Here is a 26697-nt window from a genome sequence, read left to right on the forward strand (position 1 = left end):
CAGGCTGAGCTTAGGTACAAGCCCTGGGGGCAGCGGCGAGCCTGAGGTGGGCTCTCAGTGGCCAGGAGCCTTCAGGGAGAGGCAGGGCCACCAAGTCTCAAAGCGTTTGGGAAGAGCTAGCTTTCTTGTATTAACTTGCTGTGAAGAAGTAATGGTTTTTGAAAGACATACGTTTTTTAAAAGTCAACATAATGCACTTTAACTGCTCTTACTTCCCTGAACAGAATGACAAGCTTGTGGGGAAAAAAAAACAAAAAAAACTAACATGCAAAGCTAAGTCATATGACACACATAGAAACATTTGTTCCAGTATCTAAAAATGGTACCTCTCAGTTAGAATTCAAACCCTTGTGTCTCTCTAAGTTCATCTGAAAGGCAGACAAAATCAATTAGTAAGCCTTTCACCCTCTGGCAAAAAAGGAATTTCTACAAGAATGCCTTCCAGAAGTGCTCCGTTGCTGGACTCTTGGCTGTTTGGCTGACGTGAAGGCAGAGACACAACTTTGGGGCGTCCCCAGGGGCCGGGAGCTGGCTCCATTCTGTCTCCCCTCCACCTTTGTCGGCTCAGCTCTCCGCCCCCAGGGGGAGGACCACGGGCACGTCCCGATCTGGGGTCAGCTGTCAGGAGACAGATCTGTTTAATATTTAGCTTTGAAGGGAACTGGCTGAATCAAAGATGAAAAGGATCAGCTCCAAGTGATGAGGAAAAACAAAAACAAGTCTCGATTGTTTCAGTATTTCCAGAGGAAAATCAAAGGATAAAGTCAATGCAGGTAAGAGGGAAAGAGTGAGAGAGAGAAAGGGATGGGGGAGGGAGGGAGAAAGAGAAATAGAGGGAGGGAGGGAGGAGAGAGAGGAAGAAAGGGAGAGAGAGAAAGAGAGAGATCTCCAGAAGTCCCCAGTGCTCCCTATGTCCATCTGCAAGCTTGGTTTGGTGCACGCATACTGTCGAGAAATACAAGTAACACCCCACTCTCAATGACATTTCTAGAACAGAGCTCCCCAACTTTAATGTGAATACTAGCCACCTGGGAATCTTGTGTAAAATGCAGATCTAATTCAGTAGGTCGGGGGTGGAACCTGTAATTCTGCATTTCTACCAAGATGCGGGTACTACTGATATTCTGTCCCCCCGGGAACAGAGCCTAGAGCACGTCGGCTTTCTTGAACAGGGAAGACATTCAGCAACCACAACTTGCAGAATACTGACTGTTTTAAAAGCATCCCTATAGACAGGTGAAGAAATAGACTATAAAGCTGCATATAGGGGAATAATGAGAAAGAAAATGTTCAAAAATATATCCACAATTTTTTTAAAAAAATAGAAGTTTCGTGGAAGGAAAAGCAACAAATTCAGCATGATTTTGACTCACCCCAAACACCTGTTTTTCAGGTAGGGTCAATTTTTGTGACGACACGAATTGAAGTAGGTTCGGATTTTGCTGGGATGTCGTTCCAGTGCCCGCCATCCCCCACGATGACAAGAGCAAAACATGAGCATCTTAAATAAAGTGGGTTGACTTTTCACGATAAGTAGTAATACTTGTGAATTTTCAAGGGGGAAGAAAATAAGGATATCAGGGAAAAAAACAGACATGATCACATAGATTGTTCCAATGTATAGTCATGTATAGTTTTCAAAGGAAAAGGAGAAATTTAAGTCCCTATTTTTTTTTTTCTTGAAATGTACACAAGGAAAGCTGCTGGAAATTTCAAAATCACTCCAGTCATTCTTGGCTAAAGTGCAATGAAATTGTGAAGTCTGGCCTCTGAGACTTTCAGAAATAACTGTACTCCCTCACCCCTCCCCTTTCCTTCTTTTTTTAAAAAATTTATTTTTTTGAAGTATAGTTGATTTACAATGTTGTGTTAATTTCTGCTGTACAGCAAAGTGATTCAGATATATATATACATATATTCTTTTTCATATTCTTCTCCATTCTGGTTTATCACAGGATACTGAATATAGTTCGCTGTGCTATACAGTAGGACCTTGTTGTTTACCCATCCTATAGGCACTACTTTGCATTTCCACCTCTTTCTTTCTTAGCCCAGACATCCCATAATTCTGTGAGGGCCAGGAGGCCGTTTTGGCCTACTGTGGAAGCTTCTAGATCATGAGGTCCACTTGATTTCCTTCTACTCTGATATATTCCTTAGATACACAATCCTTAGAAAACTGAAAGCTGGTCAGGATCCTGAGATCACCTAGCCTAACTCTTCCTTTAATTTACTAGTTAAAAATTAAATAACACTTGACTACGTGCTCGCTGTGAAACACAACTTCTTTATTTCATAGTTGCGATATTTTGCCCTGTCTTGTAATTATGCGCGTTCTGGCATCTTCCCCAGGAAAACGCCAGCTCTGCGGGGACAGCGCGCAGCCGTCCTTCTCCGCAGGCCACACGGCGACCAGCTCCGAGCCGCGCACGCGGCGACCGCCGGACAGAGCGCCACTGACACGACGTGAGCGCGGTGCTGCCTTCCTTCCCAGCTCACCTCCAACACTGCGACGCGGACGAAACACTGGGGGAAGGCCTGAGGGGAGCCCAAAGGACGGAACCTCTCACACAAGGTGACCGTGGAGAGCAGGCTTGAACGTGGCCCCGGGGTGGGCCACCCCCGTCGTGCCAGGGTGGTTCAGACTGTGAAACGGGTTAACGCGGCAACACTGGCTGCCAAGTCACACATCCAAGACGAGGTTATAAAAAACGCTGCAGCTCCCGCCTAAGGTTCTCTCCCGCTCCGGCTCTTCCTCTCTCCTCCGTGGCCCACTTGCTCTGCGGGAAGCAGGCTGCCACGCTGAGAGGGGCCCTGTCGAGAGGCCCCTCTGCTGAGGGACGGGAGCTTGGGGCTCACCGCCAGGGAGGGTCTGAGGGTCCTGCCTGTAGCCATGTGGGTGATCTTGGAAGGTGCTCCCCTGTCACGCCTTCGGATGAGACTGTAACCCAGACAACAGCCTGACTGCAGCCTCCTGCGGGGCCTTGACTCACTGCCACCCAGCGACGCCCATCCCTAAGTCCTGACCCACAGAAACTGCAGCATAAGAGGTGCTTGTAGTTTCAAGCTGCTAACTTTAGGGACAATTTTCTATGCAGCCAGGGTAACAAATACCATGTCTGCAGGTATTTTGAGGGGTACAGGGAGGGGCCAGGTTACTAGGCAACCTGTGCTCATCCCAGAGACGCCTGGTGGGTGACGGGGGCTTACCTGGCTGGGACCCTGGGCAGGGTCACCTGTCCTCCAAGGTCCTTCTTGTCCGGCCGCTGGCACCTCGTCCCTACGACATCTTGGTGCCCCGGGAGGTGCTATCACATTTGAGCCGCAGTGTCATATATTCTGACTCTCAGTTCTGTTATTTCCAGCAGGTCATCTGCCTGGTAAAGAACCACATCCTAGAAAGAATAGAGCTGAAATGTGTATCATAGGGGACGGCTTTATTTATTTTCCAAATGTTTATTTGCAAGCTACTAGGTCTTTGGAGACAACGAAGGCAATTGGCTAAGGTCATTCAGCTAAGGAAAAGAGAGATGTGAAACAGAACTGGGTATCTAGACTCTAAGGTCTGACTTGGAAATGGTAAGAATAAATGATTCATGGCAAGAATAAATAATGCATTTAAATTAAGTATTAATTGAAATTAGTCAAGCTGAAATGATAGGTAGAATCAAAACTGGTAAAATTTATTTTACATTTTAAAAAAGTTATCATTTGGGTGATTACTAATTTAAATTGCTGCCCGTCAGATACGTGAAATTTGGGGCAATTTTACCATATATCGAAGGAACTCTGGATTGCCTGTTAATGTCTTATTTGGTCATCTCATCCACTTTTACATATTTCTTCAAACAAGCACTCATATCACACTTATTATTGTCAGGCTATTTTCTTTCTTTTTTGTTTTTTAATTAATCTATTTATTTACTTTTGTTTATTTATTTTTGTCTGTGTTGGGTCTTTGTTGCTGTGTGCAAGCTTTCTCTAGTTGCGACGAGCGGGGGCTACTCTTTGTTGTGGTACACAGGCTTCTCATTGCGGTGGTCTCTCTTGTTGCAGAGCACGGGCTCTAGGCGCACGGGCTTCAGTGGTTGTGGCTTGTGGGCTCTAGAGCACAGGCTCAGTAGTTGTGGCACGCGGGCTCAGTAGCCGTGGCTCACGGGCTCTAGAGTGCAGGCTCAGTAGTTGTGGCGCACGGACTTAGTTGCTCTGCGGCATGTGGGATCTTCCCGGACCAGGGATGGAACCCGTGTCCCCTACATTGGCAGGAGGATTCTTAACCACTGCATCACCAGGGAAGTCCCTATTGTCAGGCTATTTTCTAAGTGCTTTACATATAATACCTTATTTAATTCTTATTGAAACTCTATGAAGTGGATACAATTATTGTTCTCATTTTGTATACAGAGAAACCGAGTCACAAAGAGGTTAATTAACTCATCTCCTTACCAGTGATCTATTGCTACACAACAAACCTCCCTGATATAGTGACAAAGCAACCACGATGATTAATTTTTCTCACTCCTCTACAATTTTGTCAAGGATCTGCAGGAATGACTTGACCCTGCTCTATGTGGTATCAAGTGGGGCAGTTCAGCTGGGGGCTGGGGATCCACTTTCATGATGGCTCCCATGGCAGGAAGTTGGTCACCTGGGAGGTCAGCCAGGGGCCCTGGCCCCCTCTGTGTCAGCTGGTCCGTGGCTGCTTGGGCTTCCTCACAGCATGACAGCTGGGTTCCTGGAGTGAGCGTCAGCAGAGGACCAGGCAGCAACACATGGCACTTTATGACTTTGTCTCAGGAGTCACGCCGCATTCCTTCAACTACATTGGACCAACCGAAGCCGTCACAAAGGCCCATCCAGATTCAAGAGGGGGAGAAATTGCTTCCATCTCTTGATGGGGGGAAAGTCAAGATTTTAAAAGATTCTAGAATAGCACGTGCGATGGGCAATGTTGTGGCTGCCTTTGGAAAATACGATCTGATACACATGCTAATCGAGCTACATAGAATGTATTCAAACCCAAGCAAGCTAGCCTCAGAGTCCGTGCTCTTTCCACCAGAACAGTGTCTTTCCTCTTCCTCTGATGCTTCTCCTGTGAAAAGAAGAGCGACATTTATTATCTCTTTTATCCACAGCAGAAGGCCTTTCTGTGTAGGATTACAGAGATTTTTATCTCTGACAGAAGTCATTTGAGCTTTTTCTTACTCAGTCTTAAAAATAAAGCAAATAACAATTTTCAAAGTGCTTTTGAAAATATAAACTGTGTAGGCATTCTCCCTCTAGAGCCAAATATTCATCCCAGTCACCCAAGGAGCCCGTGGAAAATGTAGGTTGCTGATTCCCCTGCAGAGATTCTCGTTTGTAAGGTCTGGGGGGAGGGCTCAGAAATCTTGATTTTTCTTCAGCACCTTGAGCTATTACAATGCAGAGGCTAAATACCACACTTTGAGAAATGACTTAGACATTTTCCATTCTTTTTGGCTGGCCGGGACCTTTAAATACTCCTCCCGTGTTTGGGAATTCCCTGTCTGATGCGTCAGTGCCTCCAACCAGCTCCTCCAGCCTTCCGTGCAAGCAGAAGCGTGCTTTCCCAGCCTCACTGGCAGCCAGGGAGCAGGGGGTGGATCCAGGCTTCAGCCAACCAGACAGAGCCACGTAAGACTGTGTCAGAAGGCAATGCGCCCCAGGACTAAGTGGAAGCAGACACCTCAGGCTTCTGGAGACGGCAGAGACAGCCTTTCCAGGAGGAGAGGCCCAAACTCAGTATCAGAAAGACAATTTTCAGTGTCTACGACCTGCAGTCTTTTCATTTTTTTTCAAAATGGCATTTTATTGTTGTAAAAACACTTAACATGAGATCTACCCTCTTACCAATTTTTTAAGTGTACAGCACATAGGCACAACGTTGCACAGAGATAGCTGGAGCTTATTCACCTTGCTTCACTGAAACTTTACGGCCATGCATTAGTGGGGCCATTGCATTTTTCACTGGACTGGTTCTAGCATGTGATTTAGGCACTATTCCTGGAAGCATTGCTTCCAAGACTGTTCCTCTGGTCCTTCCAGAGAATCTGTGAATTGCTAAACATTTTTCAATAAACTCTGTGTCTACTTAAGCATGCTGAGGAGGGTTTCCATTGTTTGCAACTGGAGAAGCCTGATTGACAACGGTTGGTATAAAGCATTTCACGCTTTGAAGTCCTTGTTATTATCATTAGTCCCAAGAGGCAGCAAAGTCTATGCTTAATTGACATCAAGCTTCTGCTTTGGTCTTGGTTTATGCTGCTTGCTCTATATGTGTAGGTAAATATATAAGTATGTTTAGCTGCATTGATGGCAGTGCCCTCGCTGATTTTTTTAGGTGTAAATTTCTAGAATGTAGGGCTCTCATCTCTTTGGCTGGTTTTGCAAAACCCTAACCACTCCACCGTCTATAAATAACTCACTTATTATAAAACGAGCCTCACCGATTCAATAGGGTCTCAAGGTACCCAGATAAATGCTTGATTAACAATAAACATTACTAGATATAACAAACTGCACAATAATAAAAGTAATTGAGACAGTACAGCAGAGTTTGTTCTAATGAAATTTGCCTTGTAATGAAATCTGAAGCACAATTTGAGCCAGTCCTTATATAGTGGCAAAGAAAGGCAGAGGCAGAGAAATGCAGCAAACTAAAACTGAAGGGAGAGTATTTGTTTACAATTAACCGGATTAATCACAGGTCACCCCAGGGAAGCCTCCCTCAGAGTCTGTCTGTATTTAGACAGAGGCTCATGCTAGAGTGTGTGACTCATAGGCAGCCTTCGGAGCCTCGGTACAGCAGACTGATTCTCCAATGTTGCTAGTTCGGGGTGTAGAGGCAGGAATTGTTGTCTGATGGTATATTACAGGAAAGTGGAATGAGCTTTTGAACAAGCCAAGGTAAGGCAGTTCCTCAAATAGTAAAATATAGATAAGTTGAAAATGGGAATAAAAGAAATAAGCTTTTGCTTCTTAAGGTGACTATCTTTTCTATGATTTCTCTGAGGGTTCATTTTCTGTTGCTATTAATGTACCCATATTTCTTACATAGATGGAATGTGCCCGCATAAAACAACATAAACACTTGGGGCATAAAGCAGAGCTCATTATCCTAAAACGCCAATAATTCACAGTGACAGAATAACAAAATACAGCCACCCCAGTGCAGACCGCAAAGACGGTGTGCTAGTTGTTAAAATGCTGTCTGTCAAGTGTAAACCCATCCTTTTATATTTGGCTCTGTGATGCTGGGCCAGGGTCTAGGTGAGGCTCCACCAGCAGGGGGCAGGAGAGAGGGTGTGAGGCTCCCTGAGGGAGAAGAGACTGGCTCCTGCTGCTTGAGTCTCTCCCTGGGCAGAGGCACTTATCCCAGTAGCAGCCAATGACTTCAGCTGGCAGCTTTTCCAGCACTCCTAGAACCAGCTTTATTGTGCCCACGGTGACACCTGGGCAGCTGGGACTCCCCTCAAAGTTCCTGAGGCAGGAGCACCAGCAGGGCCCCTTCCCAGAGGTCCCAGTTTGGCCCCTCGAGCCTTCCTCCAAGCTTCTACACTTTAGTGATTTCATCCTTTTCTCTTTGATCCTCCGGCTCTATCTAGAGGTAGTAGCTCTAGTAGCAACAAAGCCATTGGTGCCTTAGGGTTCTTTTTCTGCCTTTAGAATTCCGCCCCCCCCCCCCGCCACCCAATATCTGGCATACACTTTCCAGTGCTAACTTCTCTCTTCTAAAAAAGCCAGGGTGATTCCTACCACCTGAGTGGACCTTGATGACAGATGGGCTTCAGGCTGCCTCCCTCCTCAGATATGTGAACATTGAAATCTGTTACTGGTCTGAATCTCAGGAAACATTTTCCTAACAAACATACTGGAATTAGACTAAGGCAGACATGTTTGATACATCTAGTCAGTTTAAATTATCGCCAGTTTAAAGAACTCTGTTCTCAATGTATTATGATTTTCTGTTTGGGAAGTCCTGAGCCAAGAAATCATAAAATTTTGGACACTTAAAGATCAGCTAATTGAATTTCCTGTTATAGAAGAAGAACGGACTCCAGAAAGCTGAGGTTATTCACCAAAATTCATTATTAGCAGTAACGACTGGACTTGTGTACAGACCTTTCAGCCATACCACTTACAGAACCCCAGAAAAATGTCTCAGTGGAAGAAATGACAATGATAGTACCCTCAGGACAATTTGAACAAATTCTCTTGCTAAAGACTACCAGAAAATCTGAAAAAGAGCAGAGAATCAAATGGATAGAATATACAGAAGTGAGAATTAGAAAGAGAATAATCCCAAGTAGAAAGTTGAGATTCAGGAAGAAAGGAAAAACAATAAGCATGGTAAATATGTGGGTAAATCTAAAGTAAAATTGTACAAAACAATACTGTTAATGCTTTGTACTCTTTAAAATATGTGTGAAATTACTATGACCACTTCCTCCCCCATGAAGATGACAAAGAAGAAGAAAGTAGAGAATGAGAAGAAAGGGGAGGAGGAGGGAGAGGAGGAGGAGGGAAGGGGGAGGAGAGAGGAGGAAGGGGAGGAGGGGGAGGAGGAGGGAGGGGTACTCACTCAGCCCAGGGTGAGGCTGGTTCCTCTGTCTCGGTGTTCCCACAAAATACTCTGGCCTCAAAGAAATAGACGAGATCTGTAGACTGAGGGCCGCTGCTGAAAAATCTGTAATTTTGTTGGGTGTTTTAAAAAACAGAGTGAAGTAAGTCAGAAAGAGACATATAAATACCATATGCTAACATATATATATGGAATCTAAAAGAAAAAAAAGGTTCTGAAGAACCTAGGGGCAGGACAGGAATAAAGACGCAGACGTAGAGAGTGGACTTAAGGACGTAGGGATGGGGAAGGGTAAGCTGGGGCGAAGTGAGAGAGTGGCATGGACATGTATACACTACCAAATGTAAAATAGATAGCTAGTGGGAAGCAGCCGCATAGCACAGGGAGATCAGCTCGGTGCTTTGTGACCACCTAGAGGGGTGGGATAGGGAGGGTGGGAGAGAGACGCAAGAGGGAGGGGATATGGGGATATATGTATATGTATAGCTGATTCACTTTGTTATACAGCAGAAACTAACACACCATTGTAAAGCAATGATACTCCAATAAAGATGTTAAAAAAAAAGAAAAGAAAAAAATGCTTTTCATCATGAATGAATGTCTGGAAAGCTCTTCCTCAGAGAGCTGTGTGGCCAAGTCCACTCCTCAATTAGGTCTTGAAATGCCACCTTCTCTGTGATGCTTGTCCCAACCATCCTATTTAAAATTGTAAGCCCTCCCCTGCCCTAGAACTCTCTATGCCTCACTCTGTTTGAGTTTCTCTATACCTCACTGTATGTTGTACAAAATATCGTAGTTGGTTATTGGTTTATTCCTATCTCTTGCCCCCACGAGGGAAGGATTTTTGTTCTGTTTACTGTTATCCTCATAGCGTAAAACAGTGCCTAGAACTTCCTGGACATTCAATAGCTACTTGTTGAATGAATGATTTTCTACCATTCAGAAATTAACCCAGTTTAATGCTCATCGATACACACATGTACATACATATTTTGAAGTATAAGGTTTTTTACACCCTAGCATAATATGTACTTTCTGCGTAGAGATGTGTTTTAGCCTTTGAGAACCCTGTAACACTACGGGTCATACTTGTAGCCATGGGACCTCATCCAGGGCATCTTACCTTCTTAGAGCAAGTCAGCCCCTCTCACTCTGACCCTGACCTCTCACGGACGGGGGAGGTATATTCTCCCTCTCTTCCTCTTCCATCCACAACCTGTTTTTCTTCCCTGACACATGACATCCTTAATCTCTTTCCCCCCCTGACAAAGGCACTGATTTGTATGTTACAGGGAGACCCAGGGGAGCCAGGGAGGGGTGTGGCCAGCTCTCAGTCTGGGAGGCGCGACCATAGCTGAGCCTGAAGGCAGCCCAGGGATGCAGGAAGGGCTGAGATGGTGTCAGAAACTCCGCCTGAGACTGGACTTTGGTCCAGATGCCCTCCATGTTAATGTGACCACAGTTGGAGCAGAGACTTGGAGGATGTGATTCTGTATTCAGAGATCCGCCTTGTTTATAAGGCAGTTCACAGTTTGACAAAAGCCGTCCTTCCCCTAGAGAGGAGTGTTGGATTTGAATTAACCAAGTTTGGCAGCATGAGCCTCCCAGAGCGAGAAATGTCTGAAACCCAAACAGATGACTGAAACAAAACACGCAGCTCTCTTTTGGGAAAGAACCAGAGAGAAGAAGGACAATTTTAGAACTGGTCAGCTATCTGCTAGGTCCCATCTTGAGCCAATGAACACATCAGCCTTCAGGTGTCACCCTACCTGTCCCTTCAAAACCCTACAGAGCAGAAACAAGGATAATCCCCTCCCCTGCCCTGTAATGCACCCTCCAGTTTCACATGTAGGTCCTGAGGGGACAACACTCTTCTCCCACTTAAATACCCGCCCCCCCGCCACTAACCCTAGAAAAAGGACATCAAATCCAAATGTGGCAAATGTGTTTCCTCGCACAGCTGTTAGTGCCCCGTGTACCTGGGGGCCCACCCCCAGAGCATCCCTGCAGGCAGCCTAAACAGTGACTCACTGACATAAGAAAGTGCCACAAATCCAACAGGGGTGCAGTCAGTACGGATATTCTGGCCCCTCTTCGTGCTTCAGCAAACGCTCTCGATGGCCGGTATCTTCCTCTGTTCACCCTCGTCGTCTCAACAACCTCACCATGGAAACTGCATACACTTCAGATCCAAACAGAGTTTAATAAGCCCACCCTCCTCTGCGAGACCCTAGGAAAGTGTCTACACTGGGACAGAAAGACCTGTCCGTTACGCTCAGTGATAGGAGAGAGAGAAAAAAAAATACTAAGCCATTTTGTTTATTATCTCCTTTTTGCTCCTGTTTCTCCAGGTATCCTCGGGCTGGGGGGGCAATCTCAGCTGAAGTCTGGCTTCAGAGCTCCTTATGCCAGGCTCCGTTTCCTCCTGGTGACACCCTTCTGAGTGCCCTGCCCCATGGCAGCCGAACACGGAGGGGCTGGGGCATCTCTCATCGGGGCCACATGGCTTCCATGGCCAAAGATTTACTCTGAGTCAGACCTTCACATTGTTGTGCTCTCTCCCCACTGCTGTCCGGTATGGCTCTCTCTTCCCAGGCACAGAGGAGAGAGAGAAAAGAGCTACTTTAGAAATATCGCGAAATATAATTTAACTTCACACTCAACATTTTTCCCCCTGCCCCTCTTTCTTTTCCGCGATTTCCCTCTCTCCTTCCATGGATTTGTTCCGACATGGTCTGCATCCCCCAAGGACAGCGAAGGTCCTATCTCTTGGCTGTGTCCATTTTTGACGATGTGACCCTGAACCCTCAGCCCCCCAGTGTCATTTGCATTCACATCCTTCCTTAGGATTTCATCATTCTGGACACGTTGCCTCTCTCCTCTTCTGAGCTGTAAGGTCCCTGAAGGTAGGGATAGGATTTTATTCGTTGTGGTTGTTGTTGTTTACTGATATTTAAATTTTTTAAAAATATTTTTAAAGTTTGGTGGGGAATGAGATTTTCTTATTACCTCTTTTTTATTGAAGTATAGTTAATGTACAATAGTATATGTTACAAGTGTAAAATATAGTGATTCACAATTTTTAAAGGTTATTCTCCATCTATAGTTATTATAACATATTGGCTATATTCCCTGTGTCATATAGTATATCCTTGTAGCTTATTTTATACATAATATAATAGTGTACCTCTTAATCCTCTACCCCTCCCCCCTTCCCTCTCCCCACTGGTAACAACTAGTTTGTTCTCTGTATCTATGAGGTTGTTTCATTTTTGTTATATTCATGTGTTTGTTGTCTTTTTAGATTCCACATATCAATATAAGTGATATCATACAGTATTTATCTTTCTCTGTCAGACTTATTTCACTCAGCATAATGCCCTCCAAGTCCATCCATATTGCTGCAAATGGCAAAATTTCATTCTTTTTTTGGGGGGGCGGGGCTGGCTGCATAGTATTCGTATACATATATAACACTTCTTTATCCATTCATCTGTGATGGACACTTAGCTAACTTCCATACCTTGGCTACTGTAAATAATGCTGCTATGAACATTTGGGGGCAAATATCTTTTAGAATTAGTGTTTTTGCTTTTTTTGGATATATGCCCAGGAGTGGAATTGCTGGGTCATATGGTAGTTCTATTTTCCGTTTTTTTAGAAACCTCCGTACTGTTTTCCACAGTGGCTGCATCAATTTACATTCCCACTAACAGTGTACGAGGTTTCCAACATTTATTATTCCCTTGGGTAGACTTCCGATTGATATTCAGACCATTGTTTTTCTGTCATGCAAGGCAGGGTAAGGATCAAGAATCCCTCTCCTTTTCCCATCAGAGGGAAGGAATCTGATCCAAGATACAGGGGAGAATAAAAAAGGAAAGAGAAAAGAATGGGAAACAGGAATAAAGGGGGAATGGAGGCAAATTCTTTGTTCAATCATTTATTAAGCACCTACTATGTGGAAGGACTTCTCTGGGGAAAGAGAAATGAAGAAAGCTTGGCATCAAAGAAAGCCAAGGAAAGGAAGGACTGTTAATTATGTCGAATGCCAATGAGAAGACAAGTCAGATAAAAACTGAAGTGGTCATTGGATTTGATGGTGAGATAGTCATTGCTATTGTTGGGAAAAGCTTTGATGGAATGGGGGACGCAGAAAGAACACTGTGGTAGAACGAGGAGCAAATGGAAGGCGGGGAAATGGAGACATTCGGTTCAGACAACTCTTGAAGGATCTTGACTGAGAAGAAAATCAGAGTCAAAAGGCTGGAGGGAAACATGGGGTCAAGGAATGGGTTTTCAGATGGGAGACTCCTGAACATGTACAAACGCAGGTGAGAAAGAGCCATTTGATGGGAGGTGCTGTAGATGCAGGAGGAGAGATGAGTTGAGGCTTCTAAAGAGCGGGAAGGGGATGGAGTCTTGAGCAGCTGGGTTGGGGTTGGCCATGGGCAAGAGGGAGGACGTATGTCCTCTTGCGACTCGAGAGAGGGAACAAGCATGCGCAGAGTGGGGAAATTTACAGGCGGGAGAGACGCAGTGGGTTAGAATTTGGGGGAGTTTCTGCCCAATGGCTTTTGTTTTCACTGTAATGAGGAAACAAGGTCATAAGTCAAGAGTGATGAGAGAGGTGATGAATAGGGACCTTAAGAAGAGAGAAGAGGTTTTAAAAGTGGAGAATGTCAGAGAGTCAACTGGAGAAAGAGAGAAGGATGTGGGAGATGGTGAAAAGAGAGTTCTGTGGCTTTCCCCAGCAACATCCAACAGCCCAGGAGCAGGATTTACCTAACGGAGGAGAATGGGATTTGAGAAGGTGGGTGTATTGATTCAGGGCTGGCATTTGACTGAGTGAATCTGACCCAAGTACAAGCACATTAACACTGATGTTTTGCAAAAGAACAGCAGGCACAGGTAGGGAGGGCAAGGAGGAGAAAGCCAAAGGGAGAGAAAGACCTCTCCGCAGACCTGTAGCATCGTTCCACGAGAGCCTGGTCCCACACTGCCTCCCCAGAGGTAGGAAGTTTTCTGGAAAATCTAAGCAGCAATCAGGACAGCTGCTTAGGTCTCCTACCCATCTCTTCCCATAATCCCGGGAAACATCCCACCAGGTCACAACACTGGAGTGGGGGACTCCGTGCTAATTAACAGTCTCGGTCACAAACACCTCGAGGCAGAGCTTACATACTCTTTGGGCCCCTTCAGCGCCAGGCTCAGACCCTAAATAAAACAATTTCACTCCAGGGCTAAACTCACCACAGCACCAATGAACCACAGAGTGACCAGTTGCTGAAACATTTTTCCATCAAAAGCACATTTGCCACTTAAACTATTCAACCTCACGGAGGCTTAATTTTTTCCTTTCTCAAAAGTGTTGAAAATCTGTTCTTAACTTAGAAGAAAACTGCCATTACAATCTTTAAGACTTCCTCGATTTTGACAAGGCAGAGGGAATTAGCACAAGCTGAAAGAAAAGCAAGGACGAGACAGAGAGGCAGGAAGAGTTATTTGTGGCCAAGCAGGTAGCACATAAAGATTGTCCCAGACTTTGATAATTTAGTGCTTCTGTGATGTGTGAATGAGGCCCTACAGGCCGGGAACTGCACTCCTGCTTTGGTTTTTGATCTCTGTCAGTAATGAGATGCCAGCAGCCCTACTTCAAAGCCTTAACTGATACAGATAATCTCCTGAAAGGCCCCCAGAATCTCAAGTGATCTCTCGGACCAAAGTATGCAGGATTACATAGACACCAGAATGGATGATGGAAGAGGTATTTCTTGTTTGATATTTGCTCTTTGATTTCTTTTAAATGTCCTCATTTTCAGTTTCCAAAGGGGCAGTCTGTAGCTTCCACGCCATTAACACCAAAGATTATTGTTGTCAGATTACGGCGAGGACCCCGGGACAACCATAAATTTTATCTTTCCTTTTTTTATCCCGACTGTCTGTAAAAACACTGCCAGTCCGGATTCGGTGACGAATGTGGTGCAGGGTAACAGGATCCAGCCTGCTGTGGAGACTGGGTTGTCCTGACAAATCCATAGCCGCTCAGAGATTACACTTGGATTCTTTTGAGGTTTAATCTCCTCTCTGTGCATTCAAAAGGCCACAGGCTATGAGAAACATGCTATAAAACAGCATGAACATTAGTTTCTTATATCCAATTATGCTTTGAGTTGAAAGCATATAATTTTCAAGGCATGTTGTACCAGGAAACGTATCAGGAGTATTTTATACTAGACAACATCACACTCTGGAAGCAAAACATCAGGGCAAGGTCATTCCTCATGACCTGGTCTTTTGTTATCCCCAGGCATGAAAAAAGAGTAACACTTCAGTGCTTCAAGAAAGCCTATAAGATCCAAAGGTTAAAGGTAGTCATGGATGAATCTGCTCAAAAATTACTTGAAATCCTCTTAATATACATACAATGTGCTCTAAAGGATTTGTCACAATTAGAATACCAAGAAAACCACGTACTATATTGCAGTCTCTTCTGAAGATGCAATGTGTGTCAATATCTGTCAGGACAGACACCTCAGCTGCGTTCCCAGACCAGCTCAGGGCTGGCAATATGCTGGTTGACCAGCTAACTGAGTGACTGTGACAGCAGAGGATTGAAATGCTCCCAGGTAACAAAGAGGCACCCAGGTGCCCCAGATGTAAGTCCTTGCTTTACCCAGAAGATGGAAGCTGCGGTCTCAGTCACAGCACCCAGTATTCACAGGAGTTTGGTGACTTGACATTGCCAGTGTGGCAGAGATGGCTAACACTCACCCCATCCTCTTCCTGGGCTCACAGCTAGACTGCACCACCCCGTCTCTTTACATCTACGCATCCACACGGCTTGTTCTCACCAATGGAAAGTGAGCAGAAGTGATGCGGGTCTTTTCTGGACCGAGGCAGCTTAAAAGCAGGTGCGTCTCCTCCACTGTCTGTCTTTCTCCTCCAAAACTGAACGCCAAGGAAGATGAGGTCCTGGAAGGGGAAGAGCTGTACAAGAAGAAGACTGACGATGTGGAGAACACCACTGATTTGCACTGGACTGTGTTCTGAGCAAGAAATAGGCATTTACTACATTAAGCCATTGAGACGTGAGGGCTGTTTGTTACAGCAGTTAGTTTACTCTGATTAATGCAGAGAGTAAGAGTCAGAGCCGTCATCTGAACGCAGCTCTGTTTCAATCTAGGATCTGCTGGATTTTCTATAAGAGGTAGTATCTCAAAAATACAAATGCAGAATTTCCATCAACCGTAACTCCGCGTGGCCTTCCCTGTGCTCTCATCTGAGCTGGAAGCCTTTGCCTTGCTCCTGGTGTCGCTCATATACGTATTTTCTCTAGCATCTACCACATGGTAAGTGAAGAACGGAAAAACCATAGAGGTAAGTCTAGTAATCAGTAGTCACTCATTTATTGTGTATTTATTCAAACTAAACTAAAGGGAGTCTTCTCATTCCTTGAATGTTCTACCTAACAAAGTGACACAAACAAAACAAAAGAAGACAAAAGCAAAAGAAAGAAAGAAAAGAAAATGCTTTGTGTTCTATTTCATCGTACTGAGAGTGTTGCTAGCGTGCATTGGTCTATGAGTGTGGGTCAGTGAAATGGGGTTCAATGTTTCCTGGGGGCTCAGGGTATTCACAAAGCCCAGCTCTGTTCCAGCTATGGACCTGGGTCACCTGGCAGTGATGTGAAATGTACAGATAGGTGCCAGGGCTCCTCCTGGTTTAGAACCTCTCAAGAATGAATCACCCGTGTTTGCACCCAGGTGATGCGGCAGCACAGCCCAGGCTACGAATGTGGAAGGAGGAGGAAATGTGCTCTGCTCTGACTCAACAGCAGAACCTGAGGGGCTGGTCACAGCCATGGAGAGCGTGTCCTCTTCCCCAACAGCTTGGAGAAAACCCAGGCCTCTGGGAGTCCCACCTCCTTCTCTAGCATGGAGAGCTAAACACTGGTCCACAACGTGCCTTTCCCATCCTGGGAGGCAACCTTCTCACTGTGGCCTTGTCCGCAGGGCCCTCGAGCCACAGATAAAGTGGCCCACGTGCCAGGTACACTGCCAACAGCAGTGGGACTTCTGTGGTTGGCACAACGCAGCTTGAATGGAAAACCATCTCGGGACATGGCTGGGCAGGGTACAGAAGAAACTTGTTCTTTCTGTTGGACAAAATACAAGGCAGCAAAGGTCTCTGTTAGTATTTAACTGCAGAGGACTTAAGGCTTTGATTTTAAATTGAGAAAAGAACAAGACCTTTAAAAAGCTTGAGATTGATCGATCAACTGCCTTGTGCTGTTCTAACAGAAATATCAGACGGGAGAAATGATCTTCAAAAAATGGTCTCTCTCTGTCTCTTCTCTTGTCCCTTCCTACCCCAGTGAACAAGCCAGTTGATATTCACCCTGTTCTGAGGACTGACAAGGGGTCTGCGCTGGGTTAGGTGGTGTCACACGTGACGGTAAGCTGCAGAATGGGCTCCCACAAACGACTCCCTCCTGCATCTGTTGGGTAGAGGTGGCGGACCTGGGCACCCTCAGCACCTTTTCATTCCTCGGGCTCTGTGATTTGTGAGAGGTGCATAGGCTTCCAAGCAGACTGGTTTACCTGGCACACCCTCTGTCTTCCCATTTCAGCTCCACTTCCCACTACTCGTGGGATTGTTCTAAAGGTGAAATGAATTAACACATGTAAAGCGGTTTGAACAGTAAGTGCTATTTATCTAAGTGTTTGCTGTGAACGTGATTACTGGTTTCTTTCTGAATGGAGTGAACACTCTTGGTAGCTAGTCCTGGAACTATTAGTAGTGGGTTACATTTAATTTTGAAACACTCATGGTTGTGCTTGTGAAGGGGCACTTCCCGGGAAAGCTTGGGAAGGCGGGAAAGACCTTCTCGTCCCTCCCACACCCCTTCCTTCTTCTTCTCGGGCTTTCTTCTCCACCCCCACCTGCCACGTGCCTCCCTCTGTTCCCAGCACCCCTAGACAACTCGCCCCAGGCACCAAAACGCCTTCTTCTAGTTCCAAGTCAACAGCACCCACACGCTCCCACACAGCTAACTTTAGCCAGTTCCTACAACCAACGTGAATAAACCTGCACTCAAGGTTTGCACGGTTTATGGATCGAGTGTGAACCCTTTCAGGGTGCGGCTGGGGTTCCAGTGTTGTGACAAGTGTGCAGTGCAACCACTATTCGGTTTGTCATCAAACCTCATTTTTTCATCTCAGAAAAAAGTCACTGAGTGCCTGATACGTGTCTGCGTTGTCAGGCACTGGGGATATGGTGATACTCAAGACAGAGAAAGTCAACCTCCCTGGAGCTTGCATTCTGTAGGTGAGACAGACAAGAAACAAATAAATAATTTGAGCTGTTCATTTAGGGTTCTACGTGCTGCTCTTGACCCAGTCCTGTTCTCTTTCCTCTCAGGCTAGACGAGCTGGTCCTGAGTTGCTGTAGATAATTCATTTGAGAACAGGTTATGCGTCCAGACAGGGGGAGAAAGAGAGCTGCCTTCTGATGGGTGGTGAACAGGCTGCCTTCTTCCTATTTCCTTTGACTTTGACCCTGCCTGCCATCAGTCCTGTGTGAAGCCCCAAGCATACCAGATTCCACGCTGCCCGACCGTGCTGCAGCCTATAAAATATTCACATGGACATTTCAAATAAATTAATTATTTGTTTTAGATTCTATAAAATATTTACATGTCGTGCTAAATATACACAATATTTGTATTGCACAACTCAGGAGTTTTGTTTGAAATGTTCCCCAAATCATGAGGAAGGCATCGTTTCAAGGGAGAGTCTAGGGTGGGCACCTCAGGGGACAGAAGCAAGATCTCTACATCCCAGAAAGGTGCTGCTTAGGAAGAAGCAGGACACTGGAGGCGTCTGATAGACAGTCATTGCGCCCCTGGTGGCCTCCAGAGTTTTTCCTCTCGTTATGGACTGACCAGTGTCCCCCACTAAAATTCATGGGTTGAAGCCCTAACCCCCACGCCTCAGAATGTGACTGTATTTGAAAATGAGGCCTTTAAAGAGGCAATTAAGTTATAGTGAGGCCATTAAGGTGGGCCCTAATCCAGTCTGAATGCTGTCTTCATGAAGAAGAGATTAGGACACACAGAGACACACCAGGGGTGCATGCACACGGAAGAAAGACCATGTAAGGACTCAGCCGGAAGGAGGCCATCTGCAAGCCAAGGAGAGAGGCCTCAGAAGAAACTGAACCTGCTGGCACCTTGATCTTGGACTTCCAGCCTCCAGAACTGTGAGAAAATAAATTTCTGTTGTTTAAGTCTGTGCTATTTTGTTATGGCCGCCCTAACAGACTAATACATATACTTTTACTTCTTGATGCAAAATAAGCCTCTGTGTATTCAAACTGACAGAAACTCTCGCACGCTTCCGAGGTCAGAGTTGCCTGTCAACTGGGGTCATTCACTCGAACATGCAGCAGGGCAAGGAGCTCACCTAGTGCTTTCATGGTCTACAAAATGCTATGGAAAATCTTGGCAGTTCCGCCCGGGTGTCCAGCCACGTGACTGCGCGGCCCCTCCCCAGTGTGGGCCCCCTACTTCCACCATCCACCTCACCCAACAGGGGAAGTCTCCCATGGTGAACCTGACTGCTCTGAAGTGCACCTCTTTGAACTGCACTATCACACTGGGCTGTGTATCGCTGCAAAAAAATGCCTCACAAACCACCTGGCACCTCTTTTTCTTCCCCCTCCCAACTCCAGGACCTGATGGGCCGCACTCTTTCCAAGCCTGTGTTCATCCCTGCCCTTCTCTCCGTCTTTCCCAGCACCAGTCTAAGTTTCTCTATGGAATATAAATACTGTATATTGGTTATCTTACTATCTTGTGGAAAGACTCTCCTGGAAATCAAGCTGCTGTAACAGAGGCTGAATATCTGCGTCTTGTCCACATTGAAAAAACTAGGTGGGAAGCTTGGGGGGTTGGCAACTTCTTTCTTCCCGCAGACCTCACGCATCCTCGCACAGACAAACCATTCGCGGTGGCACTGCTGAATGGCTCTTGCCCTACCCATGTCAGCCAGAATACCGGACTGGGCACCCTCCCGCCTCTCCTCACCGCACCCCTCCACCTCCTTTGCCTGAGCCCCGCCCTCCGGGTAGCACGGTCCCTTGAGTCACTGTGACATAACCAGTTACTGACTCTCCCTGCTCAGGTGTCAAGTTGAGATGTTATTACATCTCTCAGGGGCTTGAGCTTTGGATGGAAAACTCTGAAAGACCAAAACACTGAAGACCAAACCAGGCTCAAGAGAACAAGTGTTTGACTGCCAGAGCTGAACAGACAATGGGAGGACATATCTGGGGGTAGCTGCCCCGCCGGGAACCCTGCACCTGCTGGGAGGGGGTATCCCTGCCCCGTGAAGGCCTTGGTCAGTGCATCGATGGGAAAGCAGACCTTGATTCCGCCCCCGGCCCTGGGCCTCTGCCAGGCCTTCTGATTTGCTGAAGAATGAATGACACCATTAGCGAGTGACAGAGGCTGTCTGCCTTCAGCGTGTGGGCAGGAGGGGCCGGTGTCTGGGCTTTTAGATCAGGGCTGGGATTGCAGAGAGGCAAGAATAAAAGAAGCAGATCCTGTCAAAATAGTTTATTGGCTTGATTCACTAAGTTCGGCAGCTGCCACGAAGAAAACAGATTCCTAGAGAAAGACCAGCCAGACGGCAAGCTCTTTCAAGGAGGCCTGATGGAGAGCAGAGATAAGGCTTTGCTTTTAAAGTATCATGCTTACCTTGACTGGGATTCCATTTACAAACAGACCCTTGTGTGTGTGTGTGTGTGTGTGTGTGTGTGTGTGTTGGGAAGGATACACGGATGTGACAATACCAGGGACACTAGTGTACAGTGTCACAGTGGGTGTGTATTCCCCTTTTCCAAAAGTAACACCACCAGGAACTTGGCTAGGGATTGTGATTAAACAGTCTTTCTGAGTCAGCCTCATTCGTGCTCAGCACTTGAATTCCGGAGATGAAGATCTGGAGCACACAGCATGAAGCTTCTGGAAACTACCCAGCCCTCCCCCCTCCCCAGCGGCTCCCGCCCCAGCCTGGGGTCATCCGGCTACAGCATTCCGATTGCAGGGTTAAAAGGGTTTAAATGTCCACCAAGGGGACGCCAAGTAAATTAACTCTTCTTTGAGCCATTCCACTTTTGAACTCTTGTCGAGTACACACATATCCTGGTGGGGTGAAGTTTGAAATGATTTTTGTTGGTATGGGGGGGGTGAACATTTTTAATTTGAATTATTTTTCATATTAACGTGTATGAGGGGAAAAGAGCACATCAGAGGCGTGGGATTTTACAGGTAACAGGCTAAAGAAGTTCTTTTTTCAATGCAGGATAATTTAAAGAAAAAGGTGAAGCTCTTCAGTCCATGGGATACACAAATATGGCAAAGATTGTGAGGGTGGTACCCACGAACTGCTCTTGGGAAGCCCTGTTTGAAGATATCTGAGTAGGACCTGGACCCGTCAGAGTCAGCTAAACCAGGGTCCCCAGACTTTCCTGGTAAGAGACGTTCGCTACCCACAAAGCCCAGGCTCCACCCCTGACCCACCCAACCCAAATCCCCAGGAGCAGGACCAGGGAGCTGAATGATGGACAGCAGTCTCAGGTGACTCATGACGTGTGGAGATGAGGTTGCTGAGGTCGGATCCAGCTCCCGCATCTTCAGAGCAGATCCACACGCTTGCTCGCTGGTGGGTAGGAGCAAGGGTCTGAGCCCGGTGTCTGGCCCAGGGCCAGTTCCTGTGTCTCCTGACTCCCGATCTGATGTCTTTCCTTTGTGCCATTTGAGGGGGAGCCCCTGCCCCCAGCCCTCACCCCCTAGAAGGCTAGGGTGGGAAAAGGAGGGGAAGGGCTTGACCGAATGCAGAAGCCACAGTATCCGAGATGGGGGGGCGTATTTGCACCCCCATCTGAGAAACAGAGACCACAGGAGGAATGAACCAGGGATGGCATGAAGGCCAGAGAGCGTGGGTCCGCAGCAGTGAATGGGCAAGCCTCTGTCCTCCGCCCTTGACCGTGGCTGGGGGAGGTTGTGGGCGTTCTGAGGGCCCCGCCTCTCACTGACTAGCTGGGGTGACTTCTAAAGCAGTAGAGCAAGGCCTCAGAGAGACAACCTCTGCGCTGACAATAGGACCAGGTAACGGATGCAATTAATCTATCAACAAATTTTAATTAAATCCCTACTATGTCCGGCGCAGTGCCAGCGATGCAGGGTGAAAAACAGGGGACGTGGTCCTTTCCTCAAAGGACTCACTGTCTATTTGGGTGCATAATAATAAATACGACACACAGCAGTTACTTCTGACCTCGGTGCCTCCTTCCCGTGCTGATTGTAAAGCAAGATAAGCACAGGCGGGTGTCTGGGAAAGGGGCTGAGTAAGATTTCAATAGGGGAGGGAACACTATGCCATCTTTAGGGGTAACTGAGAGCAGCCCGACCACAGAGGCTGTTTTCTGGCCTTGCCCTCCTTGCCACCTGCTAACACACACACAGACAGCTGAGTCAGAGTAAATATGTCATGGCAGGTGGAAAAAGTGATAAGAAAGGCAGTATGATGGTGTATGCTGCAGTGGGGATTTGGGGCCAAGTGAAGGAAGAGTGTGTGTGTGTGTGTGTGTGTGTGTGAATCTTTCTTTATAAGATGTCAGTTTTTTCTAAGTTTCTCCATCGAGAGAGCCACCATCACGTGGGAGCAGATCTTCTCTGTCCAGGGAAGAAAAAACCAAGTGCCATGATGTAGGGAGGATAGGTCTCCATCTTCCCAAGAGACGGTGGTCCCTGGTACAGCTTCATGTCATAGGAAAGGCTGTCCCTCGCAGGAAGCTGGGAAAGGGGTGGGGATTTTAGCCAAAGCACTTTCAATAGAATATCTCGGGAAACTCAGAGTCTATCAAGAGTTTTGTTTCAGAAATAGAGAAGAAAGATACGGGAGACACAGAATGGAGGAAAGTTTCTTGTTGTCTAATTTGGGTAAGACTGGACCAAGTTGTATGCTCAGAGGTAGTAGGGTGCAAGAGACTGAATGAGGAGATATTCGTTGGAGCAAAGCTTTGAAACGTGGGAGGGGATGGGCTAGAGAGCATGGACTTGTGCGGTGGGGTGACGAGGAGAGGGGGACAGAGGACCTTGGTGAGAAGCCAGCCGCCCCCACCATCATGGTCAGTAACAACACTCATTACCTCACATTCCTTGTTTGTTGGTCATTCTGCTAAGTTCTTTGCCTGCATTAGTTTCATTCCATCCTCAGTAATTCTATGAAATAAATAATATTGTTCCCCCCATCTTCAGATGAAGGAACAGTACCTCGGGAGGATCAGATAACTTGTTTCAAGTCACACAGCTGCAAGCACTGTTATCTAGTTTCAGATTGACAGTGTCTGACGGCAGAGCCCCACAAGTGATGCATGGTAGGTGGGATAGGTAGAAAGCTGCATGAATTTCTGTAGCAACAAAAGTGTGAGAGATTGGCTATCTTGATGGGATCAAAGAAGAAAGAATGTGAAGGTCAGGAAATGAGCAGCCTAGAAGCATGAAGGTATTGGTCAGATGGGTACAGGGAGACTGAGTACAAGGTTTCAGTGACAGAACAGTCCCAGGTGACAAGAACGTCCAGCGTGGCCATGGGTGGTGTCAGCTGACTTGGAGGGAAGACGCAGCCGTTGAAGGAGGAGAGGTCAAAGATTTGTGAGCTGAGGCATTGGACAGTGCATGGAGCCTCTGCTGACCTGCTTTATCTTTCTCCTCTGAGTATCAGATCCTACTGGGTAAATTAATATAAAAGTCCCTGGGGCACTTGGGGTACAAAAGAAGACAATGCATGTGAGGTGCCAGAGAGTTGGATGAATAGAGAAAACAACTAAGTCCAAAGATCACAGCTGCGTGGAGTTAAGAAGATGGCATGGGTGGGTGACAAGAGTTTCATAAGAATGATCATTTTCACACAAGGGTGGATGACCGATGTTCAGAGGCAGATCTGGAGGGAGAAAAAGAAACCTTCTGGCCTCTGGGCTCCCAGGACGATGCGTGCCTTCCCCACAGTGGTTTGCTGGGCAAGCGGATCCTTAGAAAAGAGCAGAGCTTTCTGAAATACAAGCAGAGGAGTAGAACACTTTTCATTTTTGTTTAATAAAAGAAAAAAGACAGTGGTCCATTCACCTGCACTCTCTGAGGCCACTGCCCTAGCTGACGATGCCATGATCAATATGAAATGTATAATTCCTGCTCTCGTGGATTTATTTCTATTTAAGAAATATCTTATTATTATTTATAATTTCTGATCTCATGCAGTCTAGGGAAAGCATTCATCAAGCCAAAAAGTGACCAAAGTAGCTATTTAATTAGAGTTGTCACAAGTGGTATGAAAAAACCCTAGTGTGCGGTACGGCTTTATATGTAAAACATGAGAAGCTGACTTGACCTAACAGGTCATGGGAAGCTTCCCAGCGGTCAGGATCCTCCAACTGAGAGTAGCAGGAGGAGTTACACTGGGGACAGAAGAGCATTCCAGACACCACAGGTATCTGGGAGGAGACTAAGCTTCATAATTTGTCTACCATGGAGTTTAGATTTACAGAAAAGAGTGATACAGGGAGTGGGTGTGGAAGGAGGTTGGGGCATGGAAGAGGAAGGCCAGAAGAGTGTGAATATGGTGGAGAAAACCATAGCTCGAAAGGATGCCTGCACCCCAATGTTCATTGCAATGCTCTTCGCAGTAGCCAGGACATGGAAGCAACCTGAATGTCCATTGACAGATGAATGGATAAAGAAGATGCGGTACATATATACAATGGAATATTACTCAGTCATAAACAAGAATGAAATAATGCCATTTGCAGCAACATGGATGGACCTAGAGATTATCATATTAAGTGAAGTAAGTCAGACAGAGAAAGACATATTATATGATATCACTCATATGTGGAATCTAATTAAAAATGATATAAATTAACTTATTTACAAAACAGAAACAGACTCACAGATTTCAAAAACAAACTTGGTTACCAAAGGGGAAATGTGGTGGGGAGGGATGAATTAGGAGTTTGAGATTAACATACACACATTACTATATATAAAATAGATAACTAATAAGGACCTGGTGTACAGCACAGGAAACTATACTCACTATTCTGTAATAACCTATATGGGAAAAGAATCTGCAAAAGAATGAATATATGTATATATGTATAACTGAATCACTTTGCTGTACACCTAAAACTAACACAACATTGTAAATCAACTATACGCCAATAAAATCAAAATAAAAAAATTAAGATAGTAGATGTAAAAAAAAGATAAAATACAGGAGAGATGAGACAACTGAAGGAGCTTATGTTCCATCTGGGCAAACATGGAAGAAGGGTGACGCTCCCAGGACGTAGCTGCTCTCACGGTTCCAGGAAAGACCCAGGGGTCCACCACAACTGCAAGTGCTCCAGGAGATGTCCTGTAACACCAGCACCAAGCAGACCCCAAATGGGAAGGTGAAGTTTAAAGTTCACCCTGGGACAGGTCAGGTAGCTGCCCCTTAGGAGCGCATCACACTCATAAAGGTCTCTTTCAGTTTTCCATGGGATTCATGCCCCTCGTTCTGATATTTGAGTGAAAAAACATCTGTTTCTCCTGCCTGAGGTCAAACTTTCACTGCTTCTCTCTTGCCCGGGCTCCTCTTCTTACAAGTGCAAAAACATTTACTGTTTTCAAGTTATGATTGACAGTCTGGATTGCTAGATGGGGAGAGAGAAAACTGATCTACATAAAGTCAGACCTACATTATTGATACCTTTCAAGATTATTTGCAAAGTACTTTCACTAGTCCATTTAGATTGGCATAATAAAGTTTCTGCCAATAAAAATGGCGTTGCAAAATTGGCTTGCTGTAGAGAACCCAGCCAGAATCTCATAGCCATACCCCAAGACAGACTGAGAAGGCAAAGAAACCTATTCCTAGAGGGACATGTTCCATAAACAGACATAGCCAATTTGAATCAAATTTTCTTCGTGGAGTTTAAACATCCATGGGTTGAGTTTATGAGCACTGAATAGGGTTTTTGAAGCCACATAAAGATGATTCTAGAATTTCAGGGAATAACTTGGAAGCCAATTTCTTGTCTCGAATGTGATTTCAAAGAGGGAAGGAGACACAGGGATCATACTTCGATTCCCAGAAAAAGTCTAAGCAGAAGAGTCTTATACTTATTAATCTGAAATCCAGGAGGATTTTCAAGACCCAAAGAATCAGAAGGCACAATAAAACAAGCCTGCATCTTCCTAGATGAATACATTTGAAAGGAGTTCCATTACTTCCTAATTTTTTTAAGGTTAAAAAAAGTCTGTTGACTGACTTGATCTTTCTTAAGTTCCCCCAATATACCAGCAGCTGTAATAACAAATATTCTGTCTTTAGATTTTAACAAATATCTCCTTTATTTGATCTTCATAAAACCTGCATGAGATAGTTAAATATTTTACATTTTTGGAGACAGTAAAGAAGATAAGCATGGCATTATAAATACACAAAATAGATAGTATGTTAGATGGAGCTAGTATTAAATAAAAAGTAAAACATGGAAAGGAATAGGAAGTGTTGGGAGAGGGGGTTTTGATTTTGGACAGGTGTTCTCACTAAGGACAACCTCACTGAGAAGGTGTCATCCAAGTAGTCGAGGGTGGGGGAGAGACCTATGCTACCTGGGGAAGAACACTCGGAGCAGAGGAGCAAGTGCAAAGGCCCTGAGGTGAGAATATGCCTGCAGTGTTCACCAGCAAAGGAGAAGCCAAGAAAGCAAGAGGAAATACAACAGAATTGTGTTATGGAAGCCAAGTGAAAGAAACCCACAGTGATGTATGGAGGGAGGAGACATCAGCTGTTCCTGTGACGTGGTGGATTGAGGATGACTGAAACTGGCCACTGGACTTGGCAATGTGGAGGCCACGGAGGACGGGAGGACAGAACAGATTCGGTGGAGTTACCGAACTCAGGTTCAGCTGCTCGTCACTCAAGAATCCAATACTGAGAAACAAGTGCTGGATAGAAGGAACAATAGCTTTATTGAGGAAG

General features: G+C 45.8%; 1 long non-coding RNA gene across 2 annotated transcripts; it reads left to right on the forward strand.

Moving 5' to 3' along the window:
* Positions 1 to 264: 264 nt before the first annotated feature.
* LOC309654647 lies at positions 265 to 25621 on the forward strand. 2 transcript variants are annotated; one of them, XR_014260374.1, is made up of 3 exons: positions 265 to 773; positions 1394 to 1511; positions 2353 to 25621. It is a non-coding gene; the product is annotated as an uncharacterized lncRNA (long non-coding RNA). The 2 variants fall into 2 exon arrangements; XR_014260373.1 differs by having other exon boundaries at positions 265 to 1511.
* The last annotated feature ends 1076 nt before the right edge of the window (positions 25622 to 26697 follow it).

The sequence above is a fragment of the Balaenoptera physalus genome (genome assembly GCF_965194825.1).
Source record: "Balaenoptera physalus genome assembly, chromosome: 2".
Taxonomy (NCBI): domain Eukaryota; kingdom Metazoa; phylum Chordata; class Mammalia; order Artiodactyla; family Balaenopteridae; genus Balaenoptera; species Balaenoptera physalus.